Here is a 15,301-nt window from a genome sequence, read left to right as displayed (position 1 = left end):
CAGGCATACCAATCTTCTCTTGCGGTTCATCTCTTTGGTCCATTCTTGAAACCTAATGTCAATTCAGTTTGCGAGAGACACCAGGACATCCAGAGAGGTGGGTATCTCCCGGCCAGCCAGTTCTTTCTTGATTCACTTGGAGAGGCCTTTCCAGAAGGTTGCTACCAAAGCCTCATTGTTCCAAGCGAGTTTCGAAGACAAGGTACGAAAACGGACAGCACACCGGTCCATGGAGAGGTTACCTTGGCGTAACTGGAGCAGAGAAGAGACTGCAGAAGAAACATGACCGGCTCGTCGATGACCTTACAAAGGGCTTCTAAGAAGGACTGTAGGTTCAACGCTACTGGATCCCCTCTTTCCAACAGAGGATTGAGTCATGCTACATGCTAGAGCCTCACCAAATAGATGTGACATGATGAAAGCCACTTTAGCTCGGTATGAACTGATGAGCCAGGAGCTGGAAGTATAGTGTGCAGTGGTTAAAGAACCCTTGACACAGTGCGGGTTCTCCGCTAAAATATGGGGGAGCCAACAGACGAGGTCTGGAACCTTATGCACAACTGGCTGCCTGGTGGGTCACCGTGGTGGTAACTGCCGCCTGAGAGGGTGTGGAAGCGGCCAGTACTGCCAGCTTATCAAGATGGATATTCACAGACCATAGATAAGAAAGAATCTTGTCCTGCTGATCCTTCTGGCCAGAGAATTCCTGGTATACGTTCGAGATGGAAGACGCCTGAGAGCCAGCAGATTCCATGGCCTGTGCAATCTGTAACGGGCTGGGTGGTGGAACCACTGTGCCAAAGCTCAAGGAAGACCTGAAGGGACATGACTAGGAGCCTCACCCAATCTGACCGTGGACACACAACAGCTAATGATACCGCGGTCTGTGGAGAGACAAGGGAGGTGCTACTCCAGGACTGACCTTAGGTAGATGGCGGCTGACCCCTAGGAAGGGATAACTGGAATGGCCCGGGGACATGTCCAACAGATGTAGGCAGAGAAGATGACAGGAATCACAGGTGCAGGCATGACAGTCTGATGGAGAGATGAGCACTGGTTGGTACAACTGGCTCAGCTGCCGTTGAGTAGAGCACTAGCAGGTGCAGCTGGCTTGGCTGTCGTTGAGGTGAGCATTGGCAGGTGCAGCTGGTTCAGCTGCCGTAGAGGTGAGCTCTGGCTGGTGCAGCTGGCTTGACTGCCGTTGAGGTGAGCACTGGTGGGTGAAGCTGGTTCAGCTGCCGTGGCGGCACTGGTGGGTACCGTATACTCGGCTACCATTGAAAAAAGCACTGGAGGGTGCAGCAGGCTGAGATGCAAGTACAGGGACCTAATAACTGACAAGCATGTTAAGAACAAACTCACAACATTGCACAGACACCTCCATGTTGGAGGTGGCGGTTTAAATAGTAAGTGAGCTCCACTTATTGGCTGGGGACACTTTAGAGGAATGCACATGGTCCCTTTAAGAAAGAGGAAGTGTGCTCGCGCACGCCCTAAGCATAGTTCCTGGAGATTTGCTTGGAGTGCACGCCTTCTGAGCAGGATGGGAGCCTCGGCGGTGAGTACACTGGTGTCTCTGCAGGGAGAGAGGGACTGCAGGTAGAAATGCGGGTGCTACAGGTACTATTTATTATAAAAAACAGAGAGAGGAAAAAGTAGAGAGATAAAATTAAAAAAAATTAAATGAAAAAAATGAAAAAAAAAAATGAAAAAATGAAAAAAAATAGATAAATCAGATGAAAAAAAAAGTTTGTATAAAAAAAAATTAGACATTCTCTTCACTAATGCCCTCCCTATAAATGTACCCGATGCAAATAATTATTTTTTACAAAAGAAAAACGGACGTCACCAACAATGTGACGTACGCTTTCCTAATGCACTCGCTAAAAATTTACTCGATGCAACTAATTTTGTTTTACAAAAGAAAAACGAATATCACCAACAATGTGACGCATGCTCCCATAATGCACGATGTAAAATTTACTCGACGCAGCTAATTCTTTTTTTTACTAAAGAAAAACAAACGTCACAAACAATGTGACATACGCTCCCCTAAAAATTTACGCAACTAATTATTTTTTTACTAAAGAAAATCGCACATCACCAACAATGTGACTAACGCTCCCCTAATGCACTTGCTAAAAATGTACTCAACGCACCTAACTTTTTTTTTACTAAAGAAAAACGAACGTCACAAACAATGTGACGTACGCTCCCTTAAAAATTTACTTGATGCAACTAATTATTTTTTTACTAAAGAAAAACGAACATCAAAAACAATGTGACGAACGCTCCTCTAATGCACTCGCTAAAAATTACTCGATGCAGCTATTTTTTCTACAAGAGAAAAACAAATGTCACCAACAATGTGATGTACGCTCCTCTAACGCACTAGAAATTACCCGGCGATAGCAGTATTTTTTATGCATAAAAAAAAGATGCTCCCTCCCTACCTATAAAACTACTCTATACTTTTTTTTCCCTAAACCAAGATCGGACATCACCAAACACTAACGCCGGCTATACTAACACGCTGCCTATAAAACTACTCTGTATGACTTTTGTTTTTCTCTAAAAAAAAGATCAGTCGTCACCAAACACTGTGACTCTGGCTACACTAACGTGCTACCTTGCTACCTATAAAACTATAACACTAACACTGTGACGCCCGGGATCCACCGGGCAGAGATGGAACCTGCTGCTGAGTAATGGCAGAGGGACGCTTGCTCACACGTGGGTTAGACCTCACCCAGTGTGAATGGAAGCGAACTCTGTTGCTTCACAGAGTCGCCAAATAAACGCTGCACCCTGTTAGCAGTCACAGGGTGCAGCTGAAAGACGCTGATGGGATCCCTATGAATCACCCCCACTAAACTGGTGATTGGACTCGCTCTGGCCCTCGGTGGCTTTTGAGCCCACTCCTGAGGACGCCCTGAGTCAGATGCAGAGTCCAAGCGGGAATTCCCACTCTACACTGTCCAGTTGTCAGGACAGAACTAAACTAACATTTACCGCACAGAGTGCGTACAGCGCCGCACTGGCGGACACCACTATTCACCCTAACTAGGGTCAGGAAAGCGCACTAGTTGCGCACGGCGCCGTACTGGCGGTTGCTGCTGATTTGACGCAGTAAAGTCGTGCTTCTGTGCAGGATAGCACTGTCAGGCGCTAGGTAGCTCTATCATTCGCGAACATTCAACATCACTAGGAATGGGTATGATTAAGGAGCATTCACCAGAACAGGCATACATCCACACACACACGATAACAGGTTTATACTAGCGCATGGCCGTGTGGCCATGCAAGCCTTTTATAGCGGAAGCTCTCCGGGACCTTCCTAGTGGTAAATAGGAGCTGCTTCAGGACCTGAGAATGTGACCCATGACCTCCAATGGGAGGTCGTCCCTTGCAAATGCTCAGAAGAAACAAAGCAGGACTTAGTCCCAGGAGCGCCTGCTTGCCGTTGATCAATATTGGTTACAATGGCTGAGCCTGGAAGGACAGCAGTAACCAGCCGCACAGTATCAGCTTGAGCCAGACGCTGGGACTGACGTCTCAGCTGAGCAGGCTCCACTGTGGCTGGAGGAGAATGGGAGACCGCAGCGGAGATGGTTTGAGATTCCCCCTGTGCAGCGGCGGGAACTGAACACCTAACATATGCTGTAAAAAAATTTTTTTCTAAAACAAGATCGATAGTCACTAACACTGTGACGCTGGCTACCTAATGTGCTACCTCGCTACCTAAAACTACTCTGTAGGACGCCATCTACGCTACCTCTAAAACTATGCTATACTAACTATTGTTTGGCCAATCAGTGCTAAAGGGGTTAATCAAATCAGGTGACGTCGTGATCATTCCACATATTGCAACGGCTGTGATTGGTGCTGTGTCACACAGAACCGATGACAGTATGTCACATGTTTTTGTTTATTTTCCATAACTTTATTGACATATTGCAATGATTGGCTGGTCAGAATTGACCAGCCAATCATAGTGATCACAGATGCGGGGGGGCAGTACAGACCCCCGGGTCAATGTGCAGGTATGGTCTGCTATCAGGGACAGCAACCATCTTAACCCGGTCACTGCGCGATGCCACGCGGTGACCTGAAATGGAAGCGCACCTCCCACACAGCAGTATATGTATGGCGCATGTCAGGAAGGAGGTAACAGGGTAGTGTCTTGCTAGCTGTTTATGAGGGTACACTGGTTGATACTATTTATGGGGGCATTCTCTATCTACAGTTTGTGGACATGCTTTGTGGCGGATACTATTATTTTAGGTTGTTCTGTTTATGGGGGCATTATGTACAATTTATTGACATACTTTCTAGCCCCTTTCTGACATCAGATGTACTATCCCTTCGAGGTGACTTGGGCCCGTATGACCATCGACGTCATATGCGATCAGCTGCGCTCACGGGGGGAGCGCAGCCGATCGTGGCTGGGTGTTAGCTGATTATCACAGCTGACACCCGTCACTATGTGCCAGGAGTGGTCACGGACCGCTCCCGACACGTTAAACCCCAAAACACTGCGATCAAACAACATCGCAGCATTCCGGTGGCATAGGGAAGCATCGCGCAGGGAGAGGGCTCCCTGCATGCTTCCGAGACCCTCAGAACAACGCGATCTGCAGGGCCCTGGATGCAAGATGGCCACAGGGTCTTTCCGGGTCCTGCAGGGAGGTGGCTTGTCAGTGCCTGCTGAGAGCAGGCATCGGCAAGCCTCCTGCACTGCCTGTGAGATCGCTGATCTGATACAGTGCTGTCAGATCGCTGACAGTGCTCTGCAAAGTGTCAGATCAGCGATCTGACTTTAAACAGTGATGTCCCACCCTGGGACAATGTAAAAAAGTAAAACGTTAAATATTATACTGTGTAAAAATAGTTTTTTAAACATTCCTAAATAAAAAAAAAAATATTGTTCCAATAAATACATTTCTTTATGTAAATAAAAAAAACAATAAAAGTACACATAATTGGTATCCCCGCGTACGTAACGACCTGACCTATAAAACTGTCCCACTAGTTAACCCCTTCAGTGAACACCGTAAAAAAAAATAAAAAAACTAAGCAAAAAACAATGCTTGATCATCATACAGACGAACAAAAAGTGGAATAACACGTGATCAAAAAGATATAAACATGGTACCGCTGAAAATGTCATCTTGTCCCGCAAAAAAACAGCCACCATACAGCACCATCGGCGTAAAAAAAAAGTTATAGCTCTCAGAATAAAGTGATGCAAAAACAATTATTTTTTATATAAAATAGTTTTAATTGTATAAAAGCAACAAAACATAAAAAAAAAAAATGAGGTATCGCTGTAATCGTACTGACACAAAAACAAAACTGCCTTATCAATTTTACCACATGCGAAACAGTATAAACGCCCCAACCAAAAGAAATTCATGAATTGCTGTTTTTTGTTCATTCTGCCTCCCAAAAAATCATAATAAAAAGCAATCAAAAAAGGTCATGTGCCTGAAAATTGTACCAATAAAAACGTCATCTCGTCCCGCAAAAAACAAGACCTCACATGACTCTGTGAGCCAAAATATGGAAAAATTATAGCTCTCAAAATCTGGTGATGCAAAAAAGTGTCTTTTAGCGTGTGACAGCTGCCAAACATAAAATCCAACATAAAAACACGCTATAAATAGTAAATCAAACCCCCTTTATCACCCCCTTAGTTAGGGAAAAATAATAAAATAAAAAATGTATTTATTTCCATTTTCCCAATAGGGTTAGGGTTGGGGCTAAAGTTAGGGTTAGGGTTGGGGCTAAAGTTAGGGTTGGGGTTAAAGTTAGGGTTAGGGTTGGGGCTAAAGTCAGGGTTGGGGTTAGGGTTTGGATTATGTTTACGCCTGGGATTAGGGTTGGGATTAAGGTTAGGGGTGTGTCAGGGTTAAGGGGTGTGGTTAGGGTTAGGGGTGGGATTAGGGTTAGGGATGTGTTGGGGTTAAGGGTGTCTTGGGGTTAGGGTTGTGGTTGGGTGGGGATTGGAGTTAGTGGTGTGTTCGGGTTAGGGGTGTGGTTGTGGTTAGGGTTGGGATTAGGGTTAGGGGTGTGTTGTAGTTAGGGTTGTAGTTAGAATTGGGGGGTTTCCAATGTTTAGGCACATCACTGACTCTCCAAACGCGACATGGTGTCCTATCTCAATTCCAGCCAATTCTGTGTTGACAAAGTAAAACAGTGCTCCTTCCCTTCTGAGCTCTGCCATGCGCCCAAACAGTAGTTTACCTCCACATATGGGGAATCAGCATACTCAGGACAAATTGGACATCTTTTACTGTCCAATTTCTCCTGTTACTCTTAGGAAAATAAAAAGTTGGAGGCTGAAAAACTATTTTTGTGGGGAAAAAAATGATTTTTTATTTTCAAGTGCCTTGCTTTATAAATTTTAGTGAAACAGTTGGGGGTTCAAAGTTCTTACAACACATCTAGATAAGTTCCTTGGGGGGGTGTAGTTTACAAAATAATGTCACTTGTGTTTTTTTAATTGTTTAGGCACTTCAGGTGCTCTGCAAACGGAACATGACGCCCGCAGACCACTCTATCAAAGTCTGCATTCCAAAACGTCACTGCTTCCCTTCTGAGCCCCGACGTGTGCCCAAACAGTAGTTTTCTCTAACATATGGGGTATCAGCATACTCAGGATAAATTGGACAACAACTTTTGGGGTCCAATGTCACCTGTTACCCTTGGAAAAATACAAAATTGGGGGCTAAAAAATTATTTTTGTGGAAAAAAAAGGATTTTTTTTATTTTCATGGCTCTGCGTTATAAACTTTAGTGAAACACTTGGGGGTTTAAAGTGCTCACCAGACATCTAGATAAGTTCCGTAGGGGGTCAACATTTCAAAATGGTGTCACTTGTGGGGGGTTTCCACTGTTTAGACACATCAGGGGCTCTCCAAATGCGACATGGTGTCCGATCTCAATTCCAGCCAATTTTGCACTGAAAAACTAAAACGGTGCTCCTTCCCTTCTGAGCTCTGCAATGCGCCCAAACAGTGGTTTATCCCCACATATGGGGTATCGGCGTACACAGGACAAATTGGACAACAATTTTTGCTGTCCACTTTGTCCAGTTACCCTAGGGAAAATAAAAATTTGGGGGCTGAAAAATAATTTTTGTGGTAAAAAATGATTTTTGCGATTTTCACGGCTCTGCATTATAAACTTTAGTGAAACAATTGGGGGTTCAAAGTTCTCACAACACATCTAAATAAGTTCCTTGGGGGGGTGTAGTTTCCAAAATAATGTCACTTATGTTTTTTTTTACTGTTTAGGCACATCAGGGGCTCTGCAAATGGAATATGATGCCCGTAGACCATTCCATCAAAGTCTGCATTCCAAAACATCACTACTTCCCTTCTGACCCCCTACGTGTGCACAAACAGTAGTTTTCTCCCACATATCGGGTATCAGCATACTCAGGATAAATTGAACAACAACTTTTTGGGTCCAATGTCGCCTGTTACCCTTGGAAAAATACAAAATTGGTGGCTAAAAATTATTTTTGTGGGAAAAAAAGATGTTGTTTTCACAGCTCTGCGTTATAACCTTTAGTGAAACACTTGGGGTTCAAAGTGCTCACCACACATCTAGATAACTTCCTTAGGGGGTCTACTTTCCAAAATGGTGTCACTTGTGGGGGGTTTCCACTGTTTAGGCACATCAGGGGCTCTGCAAACGCGACATGGCATCCGATCTCAATTCCAGCCAATTTTGCACTGAAAAGTCAAACAGCGCTTCTTCCCTTTCAAGCTCTGCAATGCGCCCAAACAGTGGTTTATCCAAACATATGGGGTATCGCCGTACTCAGGACAAATTGTACAACAACTTTTGTGGTTCAATTTATCCTATTACCCTTGGTAAAATAAAACAAATTGGATCTGAAGTAAATTTTTGTGAAAAAAGTTAAATGTTCATTTTTTTTTTAAATATTCCAAAAATTCCTGTGAAGCACCTGAAGGGTTAATAAACATCTGGAATGTGGTTTTGAACACCTTGATGGGTGCAGTTTTTAGAATGGTGTCACTTTTGGGTATTTTCTATCATATAGACCCCTCAAAGTGACTTCAAATGTAATATGGTCCCTAAAAAAAAACGGTGCTGTAAAAATAAGAAATCGCTGGTCAACTTTCAATCCTTATAACTCCCTAACCCAAAAAAGTTTTGGTTCCAAAATTGTGCTGATGTAAAGTAGACATGTGGGAAATGTTACTTATTATGTATTTACTGTAACAAACAGTGCCTTGCGAAAGTACAGTATTCGGCCCTCTTGAATTTTGAAACCTTTTTCCACATATCATGCTTCAAACATAAAGATACCAAATGTTAATTTTTGGTGAAGAATCAAGAAGTGGAACACAATTGTGAAGTTGAACTAAAATTATTAGTTATTTTAAATTTTTGAGGAAATTCAAAAACTGAAAAGTGGAGCGTGCAATATTATTCAGCCCCTTTACTTTCATTGCAGCAAACTCACTCCAGAAGTTTATTGTGGATCTCTGAATGATCCAATGTTGTCCTAAATGCCTAATGATGATAAATATAATCCACCTGTGTGTAATCAAGTCTCCGTATAAATGCACCTGCTCTGTGATAGTCTCAGGGTTCTGTTTGAAACATAGAGCACCATGAAGACCAAGGAACACAACAGGCAGGACCGTGATACTGTTGTGGAGAAATTTAAAGCTGGATTTCCAAAACTTTAAACATCCCAAGGAGCACTGTGTAAGTGTTCATAATGAAATGGAAGGAGTATCATACCACTGCAAATCTACCAAGGCATGGCCATCCCTCTAAACTCTCATCTCAAACTAAGGAGAAGACTGATCAGAGATGCAGCCAAGAGGCCCATGATCACTCTGGATGAACTGTAGAGATCTACAGCTGAGGTGGGACAGTCTGTACATAGGACAACAATCAGTCGTACAATGCACAAATCTGGCCTTTACGGAAGAGTGGCAAGAAGAAAGACATTTCTCAAAGATATCCATAAAAAGTGTTGTCTAAAGTTTGCAACAAGCCACCTGGGAGACACACCAAACGTGAAAGAAGGTGCTCTGGTCAGATGAAACCAAAATCGAACTTTTTGGCAACAATGCCAAACGATATTTTTGGCAAAAAGGCAACACAGCTCATCACCCTGAACACAACATCCCCACTGTCAAGCATGGTGGTGGCAGCATCATGGTTTGGGCCTGCTTTTCTTCAGTAGGGACAGGGAAGATGGTTAAAATCAATGGGAAGATGGATGGAGCCAAATACAGGACCATTCTTGAAGAAAACCTGTTGGAGTCTGCAAAAGAACTGAGACTGGGGCGGATATTTGACTTCCAACAAGACAATGATCCCAAACATAAAGCAAAATCTACAATGGAATGGTTCACAAATTAATGTATCCAGGTGCTAGAATGGCCAATTCAAAGTCCAGACCTCGATCCAATCGAGAATCTGTGGAAAGAGCTGAAAACTGCTGTTCACAAAAGATCTCCATCAAACCTCACTGAGCTTGAGCTGTTTGCCAAGGAATAATGGGCAAGAATTTCAGTCTCTGTATGTACAAAACTGATAGAGACATACCCCTTGCGACTTGCAGCTGTAATTACAGCAAAAGGTGGCGCAACAAAGTATTAAGTTAAAGGGGCCGAATAATATTGCACGCCCCACTTTTCAGTTTTTGAATTTCCACAAAAATGTATAACTAGTGATGGGCGAGCACTAAAATGCTCGGCTGCTCGTTGCGCGGGTCGAGCAAATTGGAATACTCGGGTACTCGGCCAGAACAACGAGTCCAATGTAAGTCTATGGGAGACCCGAGTATTTTTGCCGCAATCCCTCAGGGGGTCCTCTAGGGTCTAAAAACGTCTGAAAATGATGGAAACACTGCTCAAATAACACAGGGACATCGTGGGGATCGCCCCTTGAAGCATTCCTGACTCCTAGTTCACGGCTTTAATCATTTTTTTCTGAGATTCATGCCATTTTTCCCAGTACCACAAAAAAACACATGAAAACGAAACTAAAATGGGTTTTGCTTGGAAATATGTCAAGGTACATCCTTTGCAAGTTAATGACTTGCCTGAAAGTACAAATATTTCACCCCAGACCGAAAATTTCCTCTCCCAGTTAGGCTTAGTTCAGATGCTGCGTTTTTGAAGCGTTTTTCAACTTTAACATTGCTTTCAACCACTACAAATGCATTCACTGGAAAATGTCATTGTAACATTTAACAACCCTAGCTGGCCATGTGGTGTGTGACACATAAGCAGACCCATCTTGCTTCATTTACGAAGGAGGGACTCTTAAAGTCACAGAGCCTATTTCAACTGGTACATTAGGCGGCATTAATCTTCTTAAAGGGCCAGTATGAAACAGTGGGTCTCCAAAACTGTTGTAGCCTATGCTGTGAGTGGATGGGCTGCCAAGAATTACAACGCACCACAATACCCCTGTCATAAGATGTCCTGAAAAAGTGTTGCATTGAAATCAAGGCATGCCCTGCTACCAATTCATAGGCACCCCAATAAGCCTTTGAACCCACATACTGGATTTGCCCAGGAAAACCCACTTCACAATATGCACTTTGTGCTCCATACTCCTTTGTTTTATACATTGGCGGCAAGGCCAGCCATGCTGCATAGTCAGTCATATGCTCCCCATTAAACCTTGAAACCACATACTGGATGTGCCCAGGAAAACCCACTTCACAATATGCATTTTGTACTCCCGTACTCCTTGGTTTTACACATTGGCGGCAAGGCCAGCCCTGCTGCATAGTCAGTCATATGCACCCCATTAGGCCTTGGAACCCACATACTGGATGGGTCCAGGAAAATTTACTCCTATTTTTTAATGGTATGATGGTTCCCTCTTAGAACAATTATTTACAGGAGAATTTTGCAATTTTATTTGACATGTTTTTAACACAAAGGTTCAGATACGGCTTTAACCCCTTCCCGACCCATGACGCCACGTAGGCGTCATGAAAGTCGGTGCCAATCCGACCCATGACGCCTATGTGGCGTCATGGAAAGATCGCGTCCCTGCAGATCCGGTGAAAGGGTTAACTCTCATTTCACCCGATCTGCAGGGACAAGGGGAGTGGTAGTTTAGCCCAGGGGGGGTGGCTTCACCCCCTCGTGGCTACGATCGCTCTGATTGGCTGTTGAAAGTGAAACTGCCAATCAGAGCGATTTGTAATATTTCACCTATTATAACGGGTGAAATATTACAATCCAGCCATGGCTGATGCTGCAATATCATCGGCCATGGCTGGAAATACTAATGTGCCCCCACCCCACCCCACCGATCGACCCCCCAGCCCCCCGATCTGGCCGGTACACTGCTCCGGCTCCCCTCCATCCAGTGCTCCGCTCCCCCCGTGCTCTTGTCCGCTACCCCCGTGCTTCAATCACCCCCCCGTGCTCCAATCACCCCCCCTGCACTCCGATCCACCCCCCTCCGTGCTCCGTTCCACCCCCCCGTGCTCCGTTCCAGCCCCCCGTGCTCCGTTCCAGCCCCCCCGTGCTCCGTTCCACGCCCCCCGTGCTCTGTTCCACGCCTGCCGCGCTCCGATTCCCCCCCCCGTGCTCCGATCCCCCCCCCGTGGTCCCCCCCCCACCCCATCATACTTACCGATCCTGCCGGGGTCCCGTCCGTCTTCTCCCTGGGCGCCGCCATCTTCCAAAATGGCGGGCGCATGCGCAGTGCGCCCGCCGAATCTGCCGGCCGGCAGATTCGTTCCAAAGTGCATTTTGATCACTGAGATAGATTATATCTCAGTGATCAAAATAAAAAAATAATAAATGACCCCCCCCCCCCTTTGTCACCCCCATAGCTAGGGACAATAAAAAAATAAAGAAATTTTTTTTTTCCCACTAATGTTAGAATAGGGTTAGGGTTAGGGGTAGGGTTAGGGGTAGGGTTAGGGTTAGGGGTGGGGCTAGGGTTAGGGCTAGGGTTAGGGGTAGGGTTAGGGGTAGGGCTAGGGTTAGGGCTAGGGGTAGGGTTAGGGTTAGGGGTAGGGTTAGGGTTAGGGCTAGGGTTAGGGTTTCGGTATGTGCACACGTATTCTGGTCCTCTGCGGATTTTTCCGCTGCGGATTTGATAAATCCGCAGTGCTAAACCGCTGCGGATTTATGGCGCGTTTTTTTCTGCGCATTTCACTGCGGTTTTACAATTGCGATTTTCTATTTGAGCAGTTGTAAAACCGCTGCAGAATCCGCACAAAGAAGTGACATGCTGCGGAATGTAAACCGCTGCGTTTCCGTGCAGTTTTTCCGCAGCATGTGTACAGCGATTTTTGTTTCCCATAGGTTTACATTGAACTGTAAACTCATGGAAAACTGCTGCGGATCCGCAGTGTTTTCCGCAGCGTGTGCACATACCTTTAGAATTAGGCCATGTGCCCACACTGCGGATTGGCCGCTGCGGATTCGCAGCAGTATTCCATCAGGTTTACAGTACCATGTAAACATATGAAAAACCAAATCCGCTGTGCCCATGGTGCAGAAAATACCGCGCGGAAACGCTGCGTTGTATTTTCCGCAGCATGTCAATTCTTTGTGCGGATTCCGCGGCGTTTTACACCTGTTCCTCAATAGGAATCCGCAGGTAAAATCCGCACAAAAAACACTGGAAATCCGCAGAAAATCCGCAGGTAAAACGCAGTGCCTTTTACCCGCGGATTTTTCAAAAATGGTGCGGAAATATCTCACACGAATCCGCAACGTGGGCACATAGCCTTAGGGTTAGGGTTGGAATTAGGGTTGTGGTTAGGGTTGTGATTAGGGTTAGGCTACAGTTGGGATTAGGGTTAGGGGTGTGTTGGGATTAGTGTTGGAGGTAGAATTGAGGGGTTACCACTGTTTAGGCCTATCAGGGGTCTCCAAACGCAACATGGCGCCACCATTGATTCCAGCCAATCTCGTATTCAAAAAGTCAAATGGTGCTCCCTCACTTCCGAGCCCTGACGTGTGCCCAAACAGTGGTTTACCCCCACATATGGGGTATCAGTGTACTCAGGATAAACTGCGCAACAATTTCTGGGGTCCAATTTCTCCTGTTACCCTTGTGAATCTAAAAAAATGCTTGCTAAAACATCATTTTTGAGGAAAGAAAAATGATTTTTTATTTTCACGGCTCTGCGTTGTAAACGTCTGTGAAGCACTTGGGGGTTCAAAGTGCTCACCACATATCTAGATACGTTCCTTGGGGGGTCTAGTTTCTAAAATGTGGTCACTTGTGGGGGGTTTCTACTGTTTAGGCACACCAGGGGCTCTGCAAACGCAATGTGACGCCCGCAGACCATTCCATCAAAGTCTGCATTTCAAAAGTCACTACTTCCCTTCTGAGCCCCGACGTCTGCCCAAACAGTGGTTTACCCCCACACATGGGGTATCAGCGTACTCAGGAGAAACTGGACAACAACTATTGGGGTCCAATTTCTCCTGTTACCCTTGGGAAAATAAAAAATTCTGGGCTAAATAATTATTTTTGAGGAAAGAAAACGTATTTATTATTTTCACGGCTCTGCATTATAAACTTCTATGAAGCACTTGGGGGTTCAAAGTGCTCACCACACATCTAGATAAGTTCCTTTCGGGGTCTAGTTTCCAAAATGGGGTCACTTGTGGGGGGTTTCTACTGTTTAGGCACATCAGGGGCTCTGCAAACGCAACGTGACGCCCGCAGAGCATTACATCAAAGTCTGCATTTCAAAACGTCACTACTTCACTTCCGAGCCCCAACGTGTGCCCAAACAGTGGTTTACCCCCACATATGGGGTATCACCGTACTCCGGAGAAACTGGACAACAACTTTTGGGGTCAAATTTCTCCTGTTACCCTTGGGAAAATAAAAAATTGCAGGCTAAAAGATCATTTTTGAGAAAATAATTTTTTTTTTTATTTTCATGGCTCTGCGTTATAAACTTCTGTGAAGCACTTGGGGGTTCAAAGTCCTCACCACACATCTAGATTAGTTCCTTTGGGGGTCTAGTTTCCAAAATGGGGTCATTTCTGGGGGATCTCCAATGTTTAGGCACACAGGGGCTCTCCAAACGTGACATGGTGTCCGCTAATGATTGGAGCTAATTTTCCATTTAAAAAGCCAAATGGCGTGCCATCCCTTCCGAGCCCTGCCGTGCGCCCAAACAGTGGTTTACCCCCACATATGGGGTATCAGCGTACTCAGGACAAACTGGACAACAATATTTGGGGTCCAATTTCTCCTATTATCCTTGGCAAAATAGGAAATTCCAGGCTAAAAAATCATTTTTGAGGAAAGAAAAATTATTTTTTATTTTCATGGCTCTGCGTTATTAACTTCTGTGAAGCACCTGGGGGTTTAAAGTGCTCAATATGCATCTAGATAAGTTCCTTGGGGGGTCTAGTTTCCAAAATGGGGTCACTTGTGGGGGAGCTTCAATGTTTAGGCACACAGGGGCTCTCCAAACGCGACATGGTGTCCGCTAACAATTGGAGCTAATTTTCCATTCAAAAAGTCAAATGGCGCGCCTTCCCTTCCGAGCCCTGCCGAGTGCCCAAACAGTGGTTTACCCCCACATATGAGGTATCGGCGTACTCGGGAGAAATTGCCCAACAAATTTTATGATCCATTTTATCCTACTGCCCATGTAAAAATGAAAAAATTGAGGCGAAAAGAATTTTTTTGTGAAAAAAAGTACTTTTTCATTTTTACAGATCAATTTGTGAAGCACCTGAGGGTTTAAAGTGCTCACTAGGCATCTAAATAAGTTCCTTGGGGGGTCTAGTTTCCAAAATGGGGTCACTTGTGGGGGAGCGCCAATGTTTAGGCACACAGGAGCTATCCAAACGCGACATGGTGTCCGCTAACGATGGAAATAATTTTTCATTCAAAAAGTCAAATGGCGCACCTTCCCTTCCGAGCCTTACCATATGCCCAAACAGTGGTTTACCCCCACATGTGAGGTATTGGTGTACTCAGGAGAAATTGCCCAACACATTTTAGGATCCATTTTATCCTGTTGCCCATGTGAAAATGAAAAAATTGAGGCTAAAAGAATTTTTTTGTGAAAAAAAAAGTACTTTTTCATTTTTACGGATCAATTTGTGAAGCACCTGGGGGTTCAAAGTGCTCACTATGCATCTAGATAAGTTCCTTTGGGCGTCTAGTCTCCAAAATGGGGTCACTTGTGGGGGAGCTCCAATTTTTAGGCACACGGGTGCTCTCCAAACGTGACATGGTGTCCGCTAAAGAGTGGAGCCAATTTTTGATTCAAAAAGTCAAATGGCGCTCC

Source organism: Ranitomeya imitator, chromosome 3 (assembly GCF_032444005.1).
Source record: "Ranitomeya imitator isolate aRanImi1 chromosome 3, aRanImi1.pri, whole genome shotgun sequence".
Taxonomy (NCBI): domain Eukaryota; kingdom Metazoa; phylum Chordata; class Amphibia; order Anura; family Dendrobatidae; genus Ranitomeya; species Ranitomeya imitator.
This window is presented reverse-complemented; position numbering follows the sequence as displayed.